This window comes from Hyaena hyaena, unplaced genomic scaffold (genome assembly GCF_003009895.1).
Source record: "Hyaena hyaena isolate Hyena2069 unplaced genomic scaffold, ASM300989v1 scaffold_1976, whole genome shotgun sequence".
NCBI lineage: Eukaryota > Metazoa > Chordata > Mammalia > Carnivora > Hyaenidae > Hyaena > Hyaena hyaena.
This window is the reverse complement of record NW_024082610.1, coordinates 15,807-39,426: the sequence shown is the minus strand read 5'-3', so window position 1 is coordinate 39,426 and position 23,620 is coordinate 15,807. Positions and strand designations below refer to the sequence as shown.

The following is a 23,620-nucleotide window of genomic DNA, read 5'->3' as shown; positions in this document are numbered from 1 at the left end:
CTTTCAACAGGAGGTTCTACTCTGGCACCCAAGTGTCAGTTCAGGTGTAAGGAAACAAGATCATTTGGGTGGGTGCAAAAACCGCTTTGGCTTAGAAACTTCAGTCTCCACAAAAACCAACCTTTGTATTAAGAAACACAGAACTTAAAGAAGCCCAAAGTCCATGTTTTCCAGTGAGCATTTAAAATCGTCATAGCCTTCCCGGTATAGATACAGTTTACCAATAAGGGGTTATTTTTAATCATAAACACTATTGCCTGACACCACAGTTGATATTCTATTATTATTTTATCTAGTGGATTTCCAAAGAAAACAGTGCCACAAGGTAAACTTGAAGTCATTTTTACCAGGAAGAAAAATAAGTAGTTTTATTTTTAACATTCTTTATTCTTGTCAGTCCAGGGCACTATCATATCAGGATCCATTATTATTATTAATTATTATTATTATTATTGAGAGAAAAAAAGAGTGAGGACAAGGGCAGAGGAGAGAGAATACTCATTGCAGAGCCTGACGTGAGTCTCAATAGCATGACACTGGGATTGTGACCTGAGTTGAAATCAAGAGTAGGACACTCAATTGACTGAGCCACCCAGGCACTCCAGGATCCTATATTCTACCTTGTTGCTCTGCCATCCATAGCTTCTATCTCCAAGGTTGCTTTACAGTCCAAAAAGCCTGCTGGAGTTCTAGCCATCACATCCATGTTTCAGCAGGAAGAAAGAGAAGATGAACTGGCCCATTTCCCTTCATGCCTTAAAGTTTTAAGCAATTTTCCGAAGCATTTATCATTCAATACTTATAATACTATGTCGCTGGCCAGAACTTAGTCATATGGCCACATATATAAGGACACATTGTTAACCAAAATAATTCTGGATTTTTTTTAAACAAAACAAAACAAAACAAAAAAACAAAAAAAAAAGAAAAGAAAAGAAAGAACAGATATTGAGTGAGGTAATTGCAAGTTGAGTCAGAGATAGGTTGATGGAAGAAGCAGGAGAGATACAAAGAGTGAGAAAGACTTAGCCATAACTGGCTTTGAAAAGAGGAGGACCATAAACCAAGAAATGTAGGCAGGTTATAGAAGCTGGGAATGGCCCTTAGATGACAGAAAGAAAGTGGGACCTTGATCTTTCAGTTACAAAGAACTGAAATCTGCCAGCAACTGAATGAAAATGCCAGCACATGCAACCTCCAGGAAAGAATGGAGTCCTGTCAACACTTTAATTTTAGACCAGACCTACCAAGCTGCAAGATAATACACTTTTGTCACTTTAAGCCATTAAGTTCTCTGTGATTTGTGATGGCTGCAAAAACAAAAACAAAACAAAACAAAACAAAACAAAAAACAAAACAAAACAAAAACCTTTTACACTTACCATAAAAAAACTTCCAATTTAAAAGACTTATCAGAGAAGGGTCCCTATAGTCATTTATACCATATTTTAAAATTTCAGATCATATCTGGTCCTTAGGGATTCTGGTATACTAAACTATACTATAGTTAGAAATGTGTGTATAGCCAACAAAACTAGTAAAACAGTGAAAAATTGAAAGCTACACTGTTAACTATTTTATATAAAAAGTCCAAAAAATTCATTAGTAGTTGTTATGAGAAACATTTCATCTAGGAGTGATTTCCAAGGCAGTATACTGAGTTTCCATAAAAACAGAACCTGTTGTCTCAGAAGAACGGATATCAATAAGAAGACCAGGCTTCTCTATTTCCAAGTTCAGTGGTTTCTCCTGTTCATAACTCAAGTTTGAATTATGTTGCATTTGAATCTCTTGCTCTTCTAGTTCCAAAGGTTTGTTTGAAGTTGGAGCTACAACTTTGTTGTTTTCATTTTCATGCAGAAAGCTAAAGTCACGTTGAGTCTGTAAGAGAAATCATTGTCCTCGGTTTGCAGCCATTCCACATCACCTGTTTTCTTCTCCTTCCTTCTTTTCTGTCATAAGAGTTCTTGTCATGCTGAGCTTCCTCATTGTATGGCATTTATATTTAGCACTGCTTTTTTATTGCCTTCTGCGTCACTATGTTCAACTATGTTACATTTTCTTCAAATATAACCTAGGTCCCAAGAGTGTCTTCATACTCTCCAGCAGAGACATAGCTGTCCACTTGCAGAATGGACCTTTCAGTGTCAAATCTTAAAATCTTGCATTTATTTTCACGTTTTGATAGAAACTCTGAATCAAAAATTCTGGACAATTCCACCAAAACCAACTGTTTTACCTCCTTTTTTTCCTCTTCTTGTCCTCACAGCTCCTCTCTGTGGCCGCCCTGACCCTGCACTTCTGTGGTATCTCTGAGTCAGTGGCCATGCCCTTCAGGGATGCCATCTTGAGTACAGTCTTATCTTGTCTTTTTTTATTCTATAGCGATTCTGACTGAGTCAGGTGATATCTCTTTGTGGTTTTGATTTGGATTTTCTCTGATGTTGAGCACCTTTTCATTTACCAGTTGGCCATCTGTATGTCTTATTTGGAAAAATTTTTGTTCAGTTCCTTTTTTGCAGTTTTCAGTTTGATTGTGGGTGTGTGTGTATGTGTGTGTGTGTGTGCGTGTGTGTGGTGAGTTCTTTATGTATTTTCAATATTAACATCTTATCTGATGTATCATTTGCAAATATCTTTTCCCATTCTGTTGGTTCCTTTTTCACTTTGATGATGGTCTCCTTCATTATGTAATAGCTTTTAGTTTGATATAGTCCCAATTGTTTATTTTTTGTTTTTGTTTCCCTTGCTTTGAGGAGACAGATCCCGAAAAATATTGCTAATACCAGGGTTTAAGAGTTTATTACCTATATTTTCTGTGAGGAACTTTATATATTTCAGGTCTTACATTTAAGTCTTTAATTAATTTTGTATTTACTTTTGTGTATGGTATAAGAAAGTGACCCTAGTTTCATTTTTTTAACATACAGCTGTCCAGTTTTCACAACACCATCTGTTGAAGAGATGGAGTTTTTCCATTTTTAAAAATACATATATTTAAATATTTATTTATTTTGAGAGAGAGTGAGAGATAGAAAGACAGAGATGGGAAACGGTCAGAGAAAGAGAGGAGGATGGAGAGAAAGAATCCTAAGCAGCCTCTGTACTGACATGGGGCTCAGTCTCACAAACTGTGAGATCATGACCTGAGGCAAAATCAAGAATTGGATGCTTAACCGACTGAGCCACCCAGGTGCCCTGGTCTTTTTCCCACTGTATATTCTTGTTTCCTTAGTCATAGATTGATTGATCATGTAAGTGTGGGTTTATTTCTGTGCTCTTCATTCTGTTCCATTGATCTGTGAGTGTATTTTTAGGCTAGTACCATGTTGTTTTACTGATTACTTAGTTTGAAATGAAGGGATTTGATATCTCCACATTTGTTCTTCTTTCTTGATGTTGCTTTGATTATTTCGGATCTTTTGTGGTTCCATACAAATTTTCAGAGTATTTGTTCTAAGTCTGTGAAAAATGCCATTGGTATTTTGATAAGGATTGTACTGAATATATAGATTTCTTTGGGTGGTATGGACATTTTAAGAATATTGTTTCATCCAATCAGTGAGCACAGACCATGTTTTATCTTGATTTGTCTTCACTTGTTTTGTCTTCAATTTCTTTCATCAATATCTTATAGTTTTCAGAGTATAGGTCTTTCATTGGTTAAATTTTCCTAGGTATTGTATTCTTTTGGATCCAACTGTAAATATGATTGTTTTATTAATTTCGTTTTCTTATAGTTCATTATTAGTGTATAGAAACACAACAAATTCCTGTATATCAACTTTGTATCCTGCAACTTTACTGAATTTATTTTTTCGAATAGCTCTTTAGTGGAGTCTTGATGGTTTTAAATGTGTAGTATCATGCCATCTGCAAATACGGACAGTTTTACTTCTTTCTTAACAATTGGATGTTGTTATTTATTTATTTATGTATGTATGTATGTATGTCTGTATGTATGTATTTATTGTCTTATTGCTGTGCTAGGACTTCCAGTATATTGTTGAAAAAAGGTGGTAAGAGAAGACATCTTTGCTTTGTTCTTGATCTTAGAAAATTTTCTCCATTAGGTATGATGTCAGCTGTGAGTTTATCTTATATAACCCTTATGATGTTGAAGTATGTTTACCATAAACTCAAAGTAGAAATTCTTTCAAAATTGGAGTCAGTTCTCTCAAAGCTACCTCTGTCTTATCAATTTTAATCCTTTGTTGTCATTTCAATAATCTTCACAGCGTCTTCACCAATAGTAGATTACATCTCAAGAAATCACTTTCTTTGCTCATCCATAAGCAGTTCCTCATCTGTTCAAGTTTTATCATGAATTTACCAATTCAGTCACATTATCAGGCCCCACTTCTAATTGTAGGGTTTTTTGTTTGTTTGTTTGTTTTTTGGGTTTTTTTTTGTTGTTGTTGTTTTTTGCTATTTCTACCTCTGAGTTCTCTGCTGAAGTCTTGAACCCTAAACATCATCCATGGAGAATGGAATAAAATTCTTCCAAACTTTTGTTATTGTTGATATTTTGACCTCTTCCCATGAATCACAATGTTCTAAATGGCATCTAGAATGGTGAATCTTTTCTGAAAGGTTTTCATATGACTTTGCCTGTGTCTATCAGAGGAATCAGTATCTATGACAGCTAAGTATAGCCTTACAAAATGTATTTCTTAAATTAGAAGATTTGAAAGTCAGAACGACTCCTTGATCCATGGACTACAGAATTGACGTTGTATTAGCAGTCATGAAGACAACATTCATCTTGTCGTACATCTCAATCAGAGCTGTTGGGTGACAAGATGCATTGTCAATGATCAGAATATTTTAAAAGGATTTTTTTCTTCTGAGTAGTAGGTCTCAAAAATGACCTTAAAATATTTGGTAAACCATGTTGCAAACAGAGTTGCTGTCATCCATCCTTTGTTTTTCCATTTACAGAGAACAAGGAGAGTAGATTTAGTATACTTCTTAAAGGCCCTAGGATTTTAGGAATGGTACATGAGCCCTTGATTCAACGTAAAGTCACTAGTTGCAGTAGCCTCTAACAAGAGAGTCAGCCTCTCCTTTGAAGCTTTGAAGCCAGATATTGACTTCTCCTCTCTAGCTAAGGAAGTCCTAGTCCATCTTCTTCCAGTAGAAGATTGTTTCATCTACATTAAAAATCTATTGCTTAGTGTAACCACTTTTACTAATTATCTTAGCTAAGTATTCTGGATAACTTGCTCTAAATTCTACATCAGCACTTGCTGCTTCACCTTGTGCATTTCTGTTAATGGAGACTGCTTCTTTCCTTAAACCTCATGAACCAATCTCTGCTAGTTTCAAACTTTACTCCTTTAGCTTCCTCACTTCTCTCGGCCTTCATAGAATTGAAGAGAGTTCAACTGAAGAGCTCTGGATTAGGCTGTGGCTTAAGGGAATGTTGTGACTGCTTGACCTTGTATCCAGACTACTAACACTTTCCATATAAGCAATAAGGCCGTTTCACATTCTTATCATTAACGGAACTTATGCAGTGTTCATTAGAGGAACACTTTTAATCTTCAATAACTTTTCTCTTGTATTTACAACTTGGCTATTTGGTGCAAGAGGCCTAGCTTTCAGCTTATCTCTGTTTTTGACCGGTCTTCCTCACTCAGTTTAATAATTTCTAGTTTTTGAGTTAAAGTGAGAGTTTTGTGATTCTTCCTTTCACTTGAACAGTTGGAGACAGTTGTAAGGTTATTAATGGGTTTAATGTCAGTATTGTTTTGTCTCAGGGAATAGGGAGCCCTGAGGAGAGGGAGAAAGATGGCCAGTCAGCAGAGCAGTAAGAACACACATTTATTGATTAAGCTCACTGCTTTATACAAGTACACTTCATGGCACCCCAAAACAATTACAATAGTAACTTTAAGCTCACTGATCACAGATCACCATAATACAATAATCATAATGAAAAAGTTTGAAATGTTACAATAATTACCAAAATATGACACAAAGATATTGACCAAATGCTGTGGGAAAAATTTGCTCATGGGTGCCACAAACCTCGATTTGTAAGAACTTTAATATTTGCAAAGCTCAATAAAGCAAAGTATAAGAAAATGAAGGGTATCCATACATAAACCTACACATATGATAACATGTATGAATATGCACATACACAAATACGTACAAATGAAAATGGAAAAATCTGAGTAAGATTAATAGATATCAATGCCAATATCAGGGTTGTGATAGTGTAGTACTATAGTATATGTATTATAGTTTTGCAAGATATTAACATTGGGGTGAATGAAAAATGTTACTTATCAGTAATATTTCTGATAACTGCATCTGAATGTACAGTTGTCTCAAAAGAAATTTCAGTTAAAAATGTTATCCTGTTTGTGTTTTGGGGGTGGGAGAAGAAAAGACGGTCCAGATAGTAAAAACATTTGTAGATCATACATCTGATGAAAGACTTGTGTCCAGAATATAAAGACCTGTTACATATTAGAGGTCTCCAGAGAGAAAGAGAACAAAAATGATATTTATATGTATAAATATATATATAATTATATATTAGATGTATACAATTATAAAATTGTATATATTATATATAACAGAGCCAAAAGGGTGTATATATACATATAAAATAGATTACATGTTATAAATATGTGATAGATAGATATCCCAGATTGCAGTCATGCAGAAAACAAAACCAATCTTCCTCTGCCTTTTTTCTCTGCTTAGGTCCTCACTGAATTGGATGATGTCCACCCACTGGGGGAGGATCATCTGCTATATAGCTAGTTCACTAATTCAAAAGCTAATCTCTTTGGAAACACCCTCACAGACACACCCAGAAATATCTGGGCATTCTTTGGGCCAGTCAAACTGACATATATAATTAACCGTTACACAATCCATAATAAAAAGACAAATAACTCAATTTTGTAAATAGGCAAACTATCCAAAGAGACATTTCACCAAAGAATGACTAATGAGCATATGGAACGATGTTCTACATAATTTTCATTAGAGAAATACATATTAAATGCAAAATCAAAACCTCAATGAGATACATTACTATAATGGCAGAAATAAAAAAGATAACAAGTGTTAAGAAGGATGTGTAGAAACTCTCACAAATTAGTGGCAGAAACATAAAATGATACAGCCACTGTGGTAAATAATTTGACAAGTTTTGAAAATTTTAAATAATATTTATAACATACAATGCAGCAACTTCAGACAACTGAAAACAGGTATTCACACAAAGATTTATATGTAAATGTTTATATTAACATTTATATATGTGTCTTTATATTTATTTATATGTATGTCTCTATATATGTAACAGGTCTTTATATTCTGGACACAAGTCTTTCATCGAATGTATGATTTACAAAGACTATTCATAATAGTCTACAAGTAGATACTCCAAATGTCCATAAACTGTGAATGAATAAACAGTACATGGTATAACAATACAGTGGAATACACTACTTAATAATAAAAGGGATGAACTACTGATACAACCTATTACATGTATGAACCTCAAAAACATAGTAAGTGAAAGAAAGCCAGAATCAAAAGACTACATATTTATGATTCTATGCAATGGTAAGTCTAGAGTGGCAGAAAGGAAATCATTATTTGCCTATGGCTGGTTAGCAGAGGGAATTAATTGCAAACTGGTATGAGGAAACTTTTTGGGCTGAAGGAAATATTCTAAAACTCAAAAACAGTATTGTTGCACAACTCTGTATATTTACCAAAAATTCATTGAATTACACTTAAAATAGATATTTTTCTTTTTTCTTTCTTTTTTTTTTATATTTTTATTTATTTCTAGGAGAGAGAGAGAAAGACAGCGTGAGCAGGGGAGGGTCAGAGAGAGGGAGTCACAGACTGAAACAGGCTCCAGGCTCCAAGCTGGCAGTCAGCACAGAGCCTGACGCGGGGCTCGAACCCACGAACCGCGAGATCATGACCTAAGCGAAAGTCGGACACTTAACCGACTAAGCCAGTCAAGCACCCCAAAATAGATATTTTTCTTAAGTACAGAGAGTAAACAGGTGATTGCCAGAGGCGAGGTGAGGGGTGGAGGTGAAATTGATAAAGGGGATTAACTGTACACTCCTCTTGATGAGCACTGAGACATGCATTGAATTGTTGAATCATTATGTTGTACAAACTAATATAACACTGCATGCTAATTATACTTGAATAAAAAAGGATGTATTCATGCTTTGTAAATTATACCTCAATAAAGCTTCTATAAAATTACTGGTATATGAAACAACATGGATGAATCTCCAAGTCAGTTTGTTGAATGTAATATGCCTTCAGATGAGCACACAGATTAAATGAGTGCGATTACATGAAGTTCTAGAACTGGCTGCACTGATTTGTGGTGAAACATAGAGTACTAGTTGCCTCTGATGGGGTGGGGTAGGCACTGGCTGATAAGAAACGTGAAGAAATCTGGTGCAATGGTAGTATTTGATATCTGGACAGCAGTTTGCTAGTCATTTGTGTATCTAGATTTGCTAAAATTCTTTAAATGTATACTTGAGACTTAAATGTTTCATTTTGTAAATTCTACCTCAAAAATATAAACAAATATTGATATTCATAATGAAATGCTTATGGGTGAAATGTGTCTACAACTTACTTTGAAATCCAGAAAAAAATAAGGTAGAAAGATTGATGGATGGAAAGATGAATAAATGTGTGAATTTGCAAATAATCACAAGATGTTAACTACAGAATCTAGGTGATGAAACTGTGCATGTTTGCTATACAGTGCTTTAAGTTTATTTGTATGTTTAAACATTCTCATAATGTAATGTGGAAAAATAACCCAATAGATATTGCTCCAACTAATACTATTTGGTCTAAGGTTGTAAACAAATTATATTTAAGACCAATGTATTCCTTAATATATTTGGTCAGTGTAGGAACCTTCCCCTCTTTATTGAAAAAAAACAACTTGTAATTTTCTACAAAATTCTTAATATTCCCAGAAATTTGTTCAGTGCTGTTACTTAAATCTTTAAGAAGAAAAGTTAGGATTTCCACTACATGTCTTTGTTTCCATTTCAGATTCCAAATAAACCATGGAAATAAGATGATTATTGGAGGGAGAAAATGGCTTGGAGGTTTACAGGGTAAAATTTCAGAATCCTCTAATTGATACTAGTTTTTTGCTTTAGGGCCTGCTTGGTTTACAGAATTGAAGTGATACCTGGAATATGATATCTGGTATAAACATTTTTGGGTCAATTATTTAATGTTTTATGGGGGTTTTTTTTTGATTAAAAGTTGTAGTCCAGTACCAAAAATTTATTAAGGTAGTTGGCTTTAGTAAAAATAGAAACATATCATACATGAAATTTAAGAGACAAAACAGATGAGCATAGGGGAAAGGAAGGACAACTATGATAAAAAACAGAGAAGGAAACTAAACTGCAGAGACTCTTACATACAGAGAGCAAACTGAGGGTTGCTGGAGGGGGGTTGTGTGTGGTGGAAATAGGTTAAATGAGTGATGTGTATTAAGGAGACCAATTGTTAGGATAAGGATTGGGTGCTAAGTGTAAATAGTGAATCACTAAACTCTACTCCTGAAACTATTATTACACTATATGTTAACTAATTTTGATTTAAATAAAAATTTTTTAAAACAGATTAACATGAAAAGAAGAAAAACATGTGATTAAACCAAAATTGTATACTTGCATTTCATAATGTTTAGGCTAGATACCTGAAACTTTTCCTTTTATAAACCTTTTCTAGTCATCTTGCCAAAAAGGTAATTTTAATAAATTTCAATGCCACTTATTCTTAGGAGGATATAATTACATTTCATTCCACCCCTCTATATTTGCTTGGTTCTTTGACATAAAAATGTTTGCTGTGAAACTATCATTGAGGAAATAAAGACTTCTGTTATACTTAATAATAATTTCTTTCTCTCTGTATATATGTGAAACTATATGTATATTTTATTGTACTATATGTTATTTAAAAGATAGAAGGCTTTTATTTTTCAAAACTTGAGTAACATTTTCTTGCATCCCTTTGAGAAGTTTTCCATTAAATTTAAATTATGCTCTTTTGAGAGAATAGTTTTACCGATGCTTTTCATCTATTGTAAAACCTTCCATTTACAAAGAGCATCGGAACATGGTATATAATGGATGGACTGTCAAATTAATAAATAAACTGTTGCTAAAGAAACTTCAAAATGAGTCCGTGAGCTACCTGAGCACATTTGGTCTTCACTGGTTTTTGATGGCAGTAACAATACCATATCTTGACCTTGATAATGAACATATTTCTTACTATTGCAAATATAATTTAAAACAATGCATATTCACTTTCTATATTTTAGGTATCATCAGTAAGGATTTGGGTAACCAGTTTATAGCACTGAAGTCAATAGGGGATTATAAATGCCAAGAATATGGAGAGAGAGCAAGTACTATAAAATAAAATCAAGAAAAAAACCCCTCTACAATTATCATTATTCCAATAGGAAAGAAATCAATATCATGTGTTTTTTTCAATAAAGTTTTATTTTCTAATAAATAAATTCCAGAAAATTCCAGAAAAAATTCCAGAAAAATCTCTGATAGTAGAGAATATATACACACTCAATTTCCTACCACACTCAATTTCTCTTGTTGTTAATATCTTATATTAGTATGGTATGTTTGTCATGATTAACTAATACTCGTAATTTATTCAGATATCTTTAGTTTTTACTTAATGTCTCTTTCTGTCCCAGGACCCTATTCAGGATGTCATATTACAGCGAGCCATCATATCCCCTCAGGTTTCTCTAGACTGAGACAGTGTCTCAGATTTTCTTTAATTTTGATGGCCTCAACAGTTTTAAGGAGTACTGGTCAAGTACTTTATAGAATTTACCTCAATTGGGTTTGATGTTTCTCTCACAATTAGAAAGTGATTATGGGTTTGAGGGATGTAGGCCATAGAGGTATAATATCATTTTCATCATTTCATATCAAGCATACCTGCCATCAACATAGTTTCTCACTACTGACGTTGACCTAAATCACTTGGCTGAGATAGCGTTTTTCATTTATATTCACTGAAAACTTACTCTCCTGTCCCCTCCTTCTTTCTCTACTATACTTTTTGGAAGGCAGTTACTATGTGCAGTCCACATTTAAGGGGTGGAGACTTACACTCTGCTCCTTGAGGTGGGAATATCTACATAAATTTCTTGGAATTCTTCCACATGGAAGAATAGAATTGTCTGTTCTTTTCAATCTATCCATTTATTTGTTAACAATTTATTTATATTGGTATTGTCTCATGGATATTTATTTTATGCTCTTGGATTATGATCTGATACCAAATTATTTATTTTGTTGCTTAAATTATTCTAGCTTTGGAATTAGGATCTTTTACTGTGTCTTTTTGCCATACTGCCATTGTGTGTGTGTGTGTGTGTGTGTGTGTGTGTCTTTTAGTATTTCTTTACCTTCTACCACTGCAAGATGGTCCAAGCTCATTTGATACATTTCCTGCCCCAGTTGTAGAACAAGCCATTTTATCAGGGAATTCTAGTTCCTTTTTATGAAGAATGGTATTACAAAGCAAGATATGGTCTCTGGGGTGCTCCTTGTTTCTGAAATATCATTGCTTCCACTTCTCTCAGATAAGAGTTTGGAAATATGAATGAATACTAACCATGTTAACACACATATCTGTAAGTATTCCACAATATCCATCTATATCTATCTATCATCTATCTATCTATCTATCTATCTATCAATTATATATCTATCTTTCCATCCATCTTTCTACTATCTATCTTTCTATTATTTATTTATCATCTATACCCAATTATAAATTCATACGGTTGTCTCCAACTCAAATCCAGGACCACTTGGATCATTCTAGCCATTGTTATCTCTTTGTTGTAACTTCTCACTCGAACACTGATAAACCTGTTTACTGTCATCTTCTGTCTACTTACTTACTTGTTTAATTCCAGTATACTTGTGTAGTAGTTTCAGAATTTCAACATCACATTTTAATGCTAAAACAAAATCATGTTAGCCAAGGCCATTCTTGAACTCTGTATATTTTTCTATAATAAGATAAAGGACTCTACCAAGGACTCACAAGAACTATTTTATCCAGTCAAAATAAATAATTGAAAGTGAACCTAAGTTTTTTGCCTCTAATTCATATGAATTATTATTAATTTTTGCTACTTAAAAGTGGAGAGGTAGTTAGAGTAAAAGACATAAGCCAATTCCTCATCCATCACTCTAGGGGCCAGAAGGAATTAATGTTCCTAATTTACTGTTGAGAGAAATTTAATATTACAATGAAGAAACCCTGTTTTAATCCACCAGACATAAATACCTTCCCCTTAAACATGGAAGAGTTTCCTGTATTCTCAGCATCTTGACTTCATCTGGATAGATATGCTATCTTTTGGGGACTCTTATGTTTCAAATTACAGAATCCTAGATTTAAAAAAAAATAAATATTTTAAAAACTGGAAACTATAGGTATACCTCAGGTCTCTTTGCTTATTTTTTTCCTAATGATTGCTATTGATTTAATCTTGATATTTTAAAGATTAAAAAGACTAAAAGCATTAACACCTCAATTAATTCAATTTTACAAAGTCTGTGAATGTGAATCTAATGGGCCATTTGGTGAATCTTCTCCAATTCCTAACAATAAGAGTTATTAATCATTTCTTACTCACACAGAATCATCTGGATTACACATCATGTTCTTCACATTGTAATTGATGATTGGAATCTATTTGCTCTGTTCATATTGAACCTAAATACATTCTGTTAGTAAATGTTTTTGACATTAAGTATTGGTGCTCAGTAAGGAAGAAAATGAAAATGAACATTATCTTTACTAGTTAGGTGTGGGCATTCAGAAGATATTTGATATAAAAATTAATAGTAATTAATACTGAAATCATTTATGTTACTAACTCCTTTAAATAAATTAACAAATAGATTATTTTCAAATTGCACTAAGGATAGATATTCTACCTATATTTTCAATGCAAAATAGTTTAGAAACACCCTAGGTTATTAAAAAGAAATTAATTCTTTATGCAAAGAATTTAATTTTGTTCCAGAGAATAGTAAGTTTATTTGAACTATAAATTCCATTTTAGACACTTTTATGTTTCTATTCAGATTAAATTTTATTAGCTGCATGCAATTAGTCTGTAATTAATTGCAGTTAGATGGTTACATAAGCAGACCTAATTATATGTTTCTGTTAATTTTAGTCATAGACGATTTAGACACATATACGCTCTCCTACTGGTAAAATAATCCATTCTTTCTACATACATATATATATCTCACCTACCACGTGCCAGGCTTATGTGCATAGTAGCTTTTAAACATTTTTTTTTTTGCATTTGACATAAAAATTGCATAATAAAAGTAAAACTTTATTTAAAGATGTATGTAATTATGCTATTGTGATCCTCTGGGAGTAAGTATTTCTTCAAACTGTGCTGGTATTGTGAATAAGCAAAATAGCACGTATTATTGTTTGTTTCTTTCTTTGCTCAACCAGAGATCCTCACTTTTTTATATACAGCAACACAGAGTGTAGAATGTCCTCATAGTGTGCATGTCTAATGATTGGCCTAAGACTTGTAACTATACTTACTTTCTACTTTAGAAAGTATTTCTAGTCGTGAGGAAGGCCATCTCGCAGCGGAAGGCCAGGGCATAGGCTGTGCTCAGCAGCTCTGCTTTTAGCTGAGCCCTGGCCCAGGAGCCAAGGCTGTGTTGGTGGTGTTCTTTCTTCCCGCGCCACCCGCTTGCCCCAGGCGGGGGAGAGCCCCGTCCCACCGCCCCCTGCGCCTTGCCTGATTGCAGCTCGGCTCACAGCAAGGCCCTGAAAGCTGGGTGCGCACCAGAGCAAGTCCACTCGGAGAGACTCGCTCCGTGTGACCACGAACGGTGCGGCAGAGCCTTCATCAGGGACTGCCTTCTGAGCTACCACGTCCTGATTCACGCTGGGAATGGCCGTTTGTACAGCCAGTGGCTGTGATCACAAATTCAATACAAAATCAAACTTGAAGGGGCATCATGAAAGCAGACATGAAAATCGGCAAAAACCGGTGTGTATGCACTTTCGAAGGATGTGAGAAGGCCTTTAAGAACCCGCAGCGGCTGCGAATGCATCAGTGCCGGCACCACACGCGAGCGCGCGCACGAGAGCGGGGTGCGCTGCCCCCCCCCCCCCCAAGCAGGCTGAAAGGACGCAGGAGGGCCTCGGGGGCTGTGTGTGTCCAATCCAACCGGATGCTCCTTTGTGGCAAAAACGTGGCCAGAGCTTCCAAAATATGCGAGACAAACCCATAAAGAGGATACAAAATGCAAAGTTTGCCAGAAAGCATGTGAACTCAGATTCCCGTAAACAATGTATGAAAACCCAGGCCCCAGAAAGGGACTCAAGCGGCTGCCACGACAGCCCTGTGGGCGCACCTGCAAGCTGCGTCTCGATCGATCTGCAGAGCCGCCCTCTCTTCTCAGTAGGAAAGGCGCGCCTTTGCGGGTGACCCGGCCGGCTGTGGCTTAACGTTTGCAATGGAACAGAGTCTCACTGGGCGTGCGGTTGTGCTTGGCCGTGGCAAGAAGAAAATGAAGCTCAAAGTAAAACCTTCTCTGGAAAAATGGGAGTTCGGCCCCTCATCTCAGTGGATATAATCCTCCTAACAGGAAACAAGAACAAGGCTTATCCACGCCTAAATGTGGAGCCGCACTGAACTGTTCTGAAAACAAGGAGCTGTGGATGGTTGTAATACTTACCCTCCATCATCAGATTGCTTGGTTCAAAGAACTATAGACCAGCCGGCTCAGTTATTGCATCTCAGAAAACCATTTTTGTTGATTATAATCACTGATGCACAACAACTAAAAGAAGTCGTTCAAATAAAAATAAACGTGGCAGTATTACAGAGAGAATTGTCTTTTATTTAAAAATTAGTAACAGTTCCTTCACTTATTAGGTGGTTTTGGGCTGTGACTAAGGCAACAGTTTGGACTCACTTGCCTGTTCTCTCTACCTCTCCAACTAGGTCATTATGTCTGGGGAATAAAATCCTGGGGGAATGGATAGGACTTTCTTTTTCTTTCCATCCCAGTAATTATCACTAGTTAAGTAAGTCTAAATCTCTGTCACAAATGGAAATAAACAAGGTTTATTGTACTGTTATTGGCATTGTTGACTACCTTCACTGAGGCTTCAACTCTTCCTTACTCAGTTCTCTGGCATTATCTGGTTTCCATATGGCTCTTCTGGCTGAAAAGTGATATTCTAGGAGTTGGATTCAATCTGAAGACCTGCTTTGTTTGAGCCGCATAGCTTTGGCCTATCTGAACATCTTAAAATCAGATTTCACATAAAAATTCAGATTTCCCATGAAAGTTGAAAGGCTGAGCTAGCTGGTTGTTGGTTCCCACAGGAGAATGCTGGCCCCTCTGAATCATCACTGATCCCATTAAATGTGGAGCCATAGACCTTAGTGACCACTCTGACTTTCCTGAGACTGAGAGCAAACATATTGCATTCACTTCTTCATATGTACTTTGCTTTTTTCAGAGTGAGGTTTAAGGAGAAAAATATTTATTGAATTAATGGCTCTATCAAAAGTGGGAAAATAAGAGCTAGATAGAGAGGATCCATTGTTTCACCACTTCTATCTCCCTTACTGTATTATCTGTCTGAAGCCCATACATCCTTAAGTTTGCAATCTCTAGTATGTTTGAACATTATTTTGAACAAGTATGCACTTGTGTACATACGTGTCTTAGGGATTTCATTAGCTAAATTATGTGCAGTGGCCATAGAAAGAATGAAATATTATACACTTTTTTGGCAACTGATTTTGCAGAAATGAGGGGGACATGATATTATTTTAAAGGAGTGTGTGGTCCAGGCAAATATCATGGAAGTCCATAATAATTGTTTCCTAATTAATTTTACATTCTTTAAAATGTAAAGCTTTTTATTATGTGTTGCATGATAATCTCTGAACCAGAGTTGAATTCCCTGTGTCATTACTGTTAGTACAAATATATACTAGTCTTTAGATAGCAGCCAAAATCAAAACTCATATGTTACAAAGAAACTCTCCATTTAAGTCTGCAAACAAATTTCCCAAAACTTATTGATAGTGTGCAGTGAAAAAAAAATTGATAACTGATTTATTGAGGAGGAGAAAATTATTTCTACTGGGGAAACAGTAATTTCTGGCAAGAATTATAGAGCATACCTAGAGAAAATGAGAATATCCTCCAAAGAAAAATAGAACGATTCATCTGTCATTACTTGAGCATTAGTCAGATCGATGAATGGATTTATAATATTGTTTGAGACAGGAAGTAAAAAAATGCAAACATATATAATTTCAGGTATGTGTCACCATCACTAACTTTAAACAATTTTATTGTACACACTGGGGGTTCACAAAATGATGGTGTCTATTTCCTAATCCATCCACTGGAAAAGGCTTACTAGAGGGAACTCAATTCATAAACCACAATGGCAGTGGCTTTAGCCTATGCCCTTACCAATTTAAAGCCATAAGTAATTGCCCAGTTGAGAGTTGGATAATCCTCGAGGTGACTATAGGTTGGTTGATGCACTCTTAAAGGTGAGGCTAGAGACTCTCCTTTATGGAGAAACAGAGTGAAGCTTAAAAAAAATATCTTATGGCTTGCTTTGGAAAGTAGCTGTGGAGTAACAATGGTTTGTTGATAAATTCTCAAGAAAATCATCATAAATTTGCCTCCCCTACAGCACAGCTGTATCCCTGTTTCTTTTTCTTTTTTTCACTTAAAACTTTTCTTGTTTGAAAATGGTTAAAGCAAAACAGTTGTAATAATTCAGGAATGTCTGAGAAAAGCAAATGTTTAATCTGATGTCCTTAATGTCTCTAAAGGAAAAGAATACTGTGATCTGATTGTTTTTTACTGCTGACAGTCTTTTTGTCTTTAGAACCCAGATCACATTAATAATTTTTAAAAGAATATGACTAAGATGTCATTTATCATGTCTAAAATTGGCAAATGTTAAAAATCTTATAAAAATTTCCTAATTTATTGTGTAAAATCTTTTCTCCAAACTGCCTCTAACCACACTGGGAAATTATTTCTTTGTAATTCTCTTCAAGCAAATGATCTTTCAAATAATTCTCCTTTATATTCAGCCTCATGTATGAATTATATGCATTTTATAGCAACATTAATTAAGTTATTATTGGATTTCTGAGTGATGAGCTAAAAGTACCACCTGAATAAAATGTCATATTAATGGGTGAGTGATTAACCAGTACTCAAAGATAGGACTCCTTAATATACTTTTTCTTTCCTCCCCGAGTAATATTACAAAACTCCTTTTAAGGCTCAGCATCTTCTTGAATATCCATGTATTCCATTTTATCACCATTGCTACTGGATTAGATGATGGCCTAATTGCCCAAGTGATATGATCCAGCACAAGTATTGAGCTTTCTGAGTATTGTTCAGTGTTCTGTCTTCCCAGAAGGAATGAGAAGAAAGAAATGACTACTTATCAGTTCATCTTTTTAATCTTCCTAAAGCAATATGAGATAGTATCAGATGAGGCCACCAATCCCTCTTGAGAATAAATAATTTGCCTGAAATCACATAGCTGGTAAGTGAGTGTTGGAACCAAGATTCAGTTGCAATTCTCTGTGTTTCCAAAGTCCATGCTCTGACCCTCTCTCTCTATAGTGTCTTTGAACACATTTGAATCCATTTCTTGCCTCATGGATTTTTGTTGACTCTATATAACTGTATATAAATACAGCAATACCTTTTTGTTAGCAGATATTTTGTTATTTTTCTCAAAAACTACTTGACTATATTATTCTTTCAAATAAATCTTGGAATCATTAAAGTTCTATTGAAGACAAAAACTGAATTTGGGTAAAGTTCTGCTAATCAAACTAGAGAAGTGTTGAAATAGCTATAATTTTTGTTATCTATTTTCATTGAATATTTAGCTTTTTAAAAACTTTTTTTCTTGTGGATTTTTACAGGTTTATTTTTAGTTTTTCTGATTTTCACTTATTGTGAATAGAGTTCTATCTTCTCATTTGGCATTATAGCATTGTTGTCATATAAAAACATTCTTTTTAATATTAATATTCAAATCTGAACCAGCCATGCTTTATTAAGATTCTAACATCTTCCCCATATAGTTTCAATGGTGTCTTAAGGGGACAATATTTTAAATAGTAATAGTGGTCCCTATAAGGAGCCCATTCTCTTTCCAGGTATCCATTATAACAAGGTTAGAACAAGAGTTGAAACTAGTGACAAGACACAGTTGACAGGCAAACTGTCTATTTATATCACTTCTAACTTGTAAACTTGAGGCCCTTGTTTTGTGCAATGAGTTTACTTCAGTCAACTGAATTACTTTATCTTATAGTCTTATTTTTTCCGTTTAAATGATTTCTGTCAAATAAATTATTTGAAGTGTTCTTTGTAATCTTCCAGTTTCTTGCCCACATATCTTTGTTCACATAACTTTCCTATTTGAGACACCATTTTCCTTCTTTTTTAAAATATATATATATTAAAATATATATATATTCAAGTCTTAGTTATTTTTCCTTTATTAAAATACATATATATAGGGGCGCCTGGGTGGCTTAGTCGGTTAAGCGTCCGACTTTCGCTTAGGTCATGATCTCTCAGTTCGTGGGTTCGAGCCCCGCGTCGGGCTCTGTGCTGACTGCCAGCTCAGAGCCTGGAGACTGTTTCAGTCTGTGACTCTCTCTTTCTCTGACACTCCCCTGCTCACGCTCTCTCTCTCTCTCTCTCCTAAGAAATAAATAAAATATTTAAAAAAATACATATATTATTAAATGTATTTTATTAAAATACATACATATGTATATTCACATATACATATGTATATTCATATATATATATATATATATATATATATATATATATTCAAATCCTAGCTATTGTTTCAGAGATTAACTAAGGTGCCAATTTATCCATGGGGCCTTTTCTAATCACTTTAACCAAAATAAAATGCTCTTCAGAGTTCTCAGATTACTTTATCTGACTTTTCTTGGGTCAATTGGGATGTTTTGGTTTTGGGCAACAGAATCTGCCTCTAACTTAGGTCAAAAGAAAAGGTTTGAGGTACCTCATTCAATCAATGGAAAAGAAGTGTTAGATTGTCGTGGAGACCTAGGTAGTAAGAACAGAGGGTGAGCCCCTGCAAGATGTTCATTGGAAATAGTCAAGCAGATTATTTTCCATCTTGTGTAGATTCAGTAAAATGCTAAACCCTCTGGAGAAAGTGTCATATTGAACTTGCTAGGTCAGACACATATACCTTCTGTAGAAGTGGGGAGGGTAGCATTATGAATGTGCCCACCAAGACCGTGAGTCTCACCAAAACAGTGGAAATGAGCTGGTTCTCCTGTGGAAAATAAGATATTCAGTTAAAAAAGAGAGGCAAAGGAATTCTGAATTGTAGAAAACAGGAGATAGTTATTACACTTTTGTTCTCCATTCGTTTTGACCATAAGAGACAGACATATTGGTAACTCTTACATTCCACATTTTATTAATTTTTGGATCCTTACTACAAGTATATAGCACACACACACACACACACACACGTTCAACAATGATAAGCATACATAAATGTATGTCTCTGTAAGACAGAGAAAAATGCAAAGACAGAATTTCCTAAGTAAATATTTGAGCAACATATGTGGTAAATGTTAGATGTGTTCTTGACCTACATGTGCATTTGTATTACTCTCTCCTTAGGGTGTTTTCTTTTTTTCTTTATTGAATCCTTACCTTTGTTACTTCATAATTTTTACTTATTATGTTACTTTACTTTCTGTTCTCAAAATATTTCCTTTTTTTAAATTTACTTGATGGTATAGAAGGAGCAGAGTTCTTTCCTATTGGATGTGTCTCTTCTTTCTCCTGATATCCATGATAGAAGTGAATGAAGTTATAAGTTTGGAGCTTATAACTTATAAGTTTGGAGAAAGATTTATATAATATGGGAGTTTTAATATTTTTTTAAAAAAATTTATTTATCTATTGAGAGAGAGAAAGAAAGAGAGAAGGGCAGAGAGAGAAAAGGAGAAAGAGAATCCCAAGCAGCTCTCTCAGAACAGAGCCCAATGCCAGGCTCAAGCCCATGAACCTGTGAGACGACCTGAGCTGAAATTGAGTCAGATGTTATCCAACTGAGCCACCTTGGTGTCCTTATATGTTTTGGTTAGAATATAAATTTAGTCACTGAAGCCCTGTGGGCAAAATTTTTAGTTTATTCATTTGAAGATTTTCAGTGTTCAATGGTTAAAAAAAATATAAGCATCTCCAATTAGGAATTGAGAACTTTAAGCAGAAGGACAAAGTCCCTACTGTGAGCGAGTTTGTAGTCGGTGGGGAGTTCCATGTCAAGTGGTGGGGGCTTGGTTTGGAGGAGGCACACATATCATGCAAGGAAACGGGCAGCCACAACTTGTCACTTGTCAACCTCTCATGTAACTGGAAAGGATCACTTAAGACTAGGGAGATAGGGCAAGTTTATGGAGGTTTTTCACTTAGGGAGGAAATTTATTTACAATGTAGGAGAACTGCTTGTGAGTGGAGCGGCACCCCAAAACAGACATGATTGACAGCGGCCCTTAGAGCCTGCTCAGGGAGAGCTGTTAACTTGTCAAACTATAGTGATTTTTCATGATCCATCCAGTTCTACATTAAGTGGGAAACTTCACAAAAGCTATGTGTTTGCATTTACAGCAGAGGTTTTGGTTGACTTCTGAGCGACAGCAAAACATTTCTGGTTTCAAAATCTAATTTGACAGTAAAATAAATGATACTTGGACTGTGGGTGTCATCTTCCTCAAAACACAAATCTAAAAACGTTTTTCAGGGGCGTCTGGGTGGCTCAATCAGTTGATTGTCCAACTTTGGCTCAAGTCACGATCTCACGGTTTGTGGCATCAAGCCACACATCGGGCTCTGTGCTGACAGGTCAGAGCCTGGAGCCTGTTTCAGATTCTGTATCTCCCTCTCTCTCTGATACCCCCCTGCTCAGGAACCCCAGAGTCCTTATCTTACTGCAAGATAATGTCTTGAAGATTCAATAAGATAATAAGTGTAGAGCCCTTTGTATAGAGTTTGGTATACAGTAGGAACTCAATAAATAATGTTTATTATTATGGAAACCGCAAAGTTTAAGAGACTTCTCTCTAGATCTCTTTAAAGCTGTTTCCTTGCAACCTAGTTTTTTATTGAAGAAAAGCTAACAGTTGGAAGTCAACAAACTTCATATCTTCTAAAAGCTCAGTTGAGTAAACAGCTTGAAGACTGAAAACACAATAAAAGTACAAGCATAATATTTATTGGATTTTGTTTTTCAGAATTAACCTGAATGTGAGACAGAAATCATGTTTCTGAAAAAAAGGTCTGATTTTGATGAAGTCTGGAAATATTATCAAAGTAAATGGTTATGTTGTTTTTTATTTTGTTTTCAATTTTTGAGACTCAAAAATAATGGTGAAGAATAGGAGCATACCTGCGCCTAGTGATGTAGAGAAAGGTGAAGAGTAATAGAATCAAGATGTCATGAAATGTTCCCCTCAACAACTCACCTATTTTCTCTAGTCCCAACCAGGAAAGCAAACCCTATCCTGTGTCTGAGTTCCTGGGTCCACTCAGAGAGTGCTGTAGTTTGTAGTCTCCAAGTTTGCTCATGTTCTCTGCCTGCTAGACAGGTGTCAAAATACCAGATTAGCCCTGAAAAACAATGCATCAGAATTAATGAAAGATATAAGAAATATAAAGGTTCTATCCATGATACTTAACAAACCTGAGTGTAAAACTAGCAGAGAGGGAAAGACAGTTAGAAGGAGGAGGAAAAGAATAAAAGAAAAGGGGGCAGGGTGTGCAGTCTCAGGCTCCTGGTACTCAAGGTATTCAATGTCTGGGCAGAAGCCTTTCTTACCTAACAGTTTTGAAAAGCCTTGGGAAGGCTTTCTCCTTCAGGTTATAATCTACTTCCTGAGAATCCCAAGAGGTTCTCAGTTTACAAGTCCCATAAGCATGGTGTCCAGGATATGGCTATGTCACATCCTTTTAATGGAGAAATGTGAGCTCAGAGGTTGATTCTTTAGGCTTTACCATAGTATACTCCCCTCCCCCACAGTACCTATGATCTTGTTCCATGAAGTTCAGGGGTAGTTGGACACTGGTGATGTTTCCAGGTCTCTGAGCTCAAGTTCTTGCAAGGGTTCCTGTACTTTATCTGTAGAAAAATCTGTCTGTACTTGCTGGTTGTAAACCGAGGTGGCCTGCATAAAACTTTATGGTAAGTCTTCAGATAGCTTTGTAGACTTATTTGAGGGTGCCATTTCCTCCTTCAATTTTCTCTGATGACTGAAGATGACAAGAGAATGGAGTTCCTATATGATGAGCCAGGTCTTACAAAACTCTTTCACATTACTTTCTCTGTAAAATTTACAAAATCTGTCATTACACAAATAGGAGAATAACTCCCATGTGAGAAATAGAAGGTGTAGAGAAGACAGTTGACTTTTGGCAGGGAAAAACATCCAGCCATCCAGAAAATGGATAGTAGTAAGAACATATATCGATCTGAATGGAGTAACTGTATAAAATCCACTGCAAATGTTCAAATAGACTTAGGACCTTCATTCTCTCTTAATCCCCCCCCCCCTTTACAGTTGTGCCAGGATTTGGCATGTGGAATATGTGTCAGAAACAACCTCAGCAATTTTGAGTAAAATTGCCTTGTCAATGCTAGCTTAAGGTTATAACCATATTTTTCCTCTGCTCTCATGATAAAATTGAACTATCCTGGCTAGTGAATTATGTTAGCCAGCATTATCAAAATAAAAGAGTGGAATCCTTTCTTGAATAATAACAAACAATTAATATGTAAAGATGTAATCACTAATTACCTTGTATATAAGAATTTATTAATAGTGAGACCATCAAAAACTTTCCAATGCCTTTCATTTAAATTCTGAATCTTATGAATTGTCTCTGATTGATAAGCATATCAAAATTTATAAATAAATATCATTTTTACCCATATTTATGCTTAAATAAGTATGTTTAGTCAAATCTGAGAAGTATGAAGTTATTGAAAGTATGTATATATTGTATACATGTATGTATGTATGTATTTGAAAGAGACAGAGAGTGGGGATAGGGGGAGGGGAGAGAGAATCCCAAGCAGGTTCCATGCTCAGCATGAAGCCCCATGCAGGGCTCAATCCCTAGCCCTTGGAATCATGATCTGAGCTGAAATCAAGAGTCAGATGCTCAATCTACTGAGACACTAAGGCATCCCAAAAGTATTTATTTTAATATATGTTATACCACAAATGATGAAGAATGAATTTCTCTATTACCAAAACTTCAATGTCTTATATGTATGTGTAACAAATATAATTTTTTCTGTAACTGAGCTTTATTTCTCTTTCAAGCCCTCACTAGCTGCTGTAACCATAATGTTATCAACAGAGGCCTTCTTCCTTCTGCAGGGCTGTGTTAATCAG

The 23,620-nt window shown here is 35.3% G+C and overlaps 1 pseudogene; it reads right to left on the bottom strand.

Moving 5' to 3' along the window:
- Positions 1-1,626: 1,626 nt before the first annotated feature.
- On the bottom strand, positions 1,627-2,346 carry LOC120227054 (annotated as a pseudogene).
- Between the last annotated feature and the right edge of the window lie 21,274 nt (positions 2,347-23,620).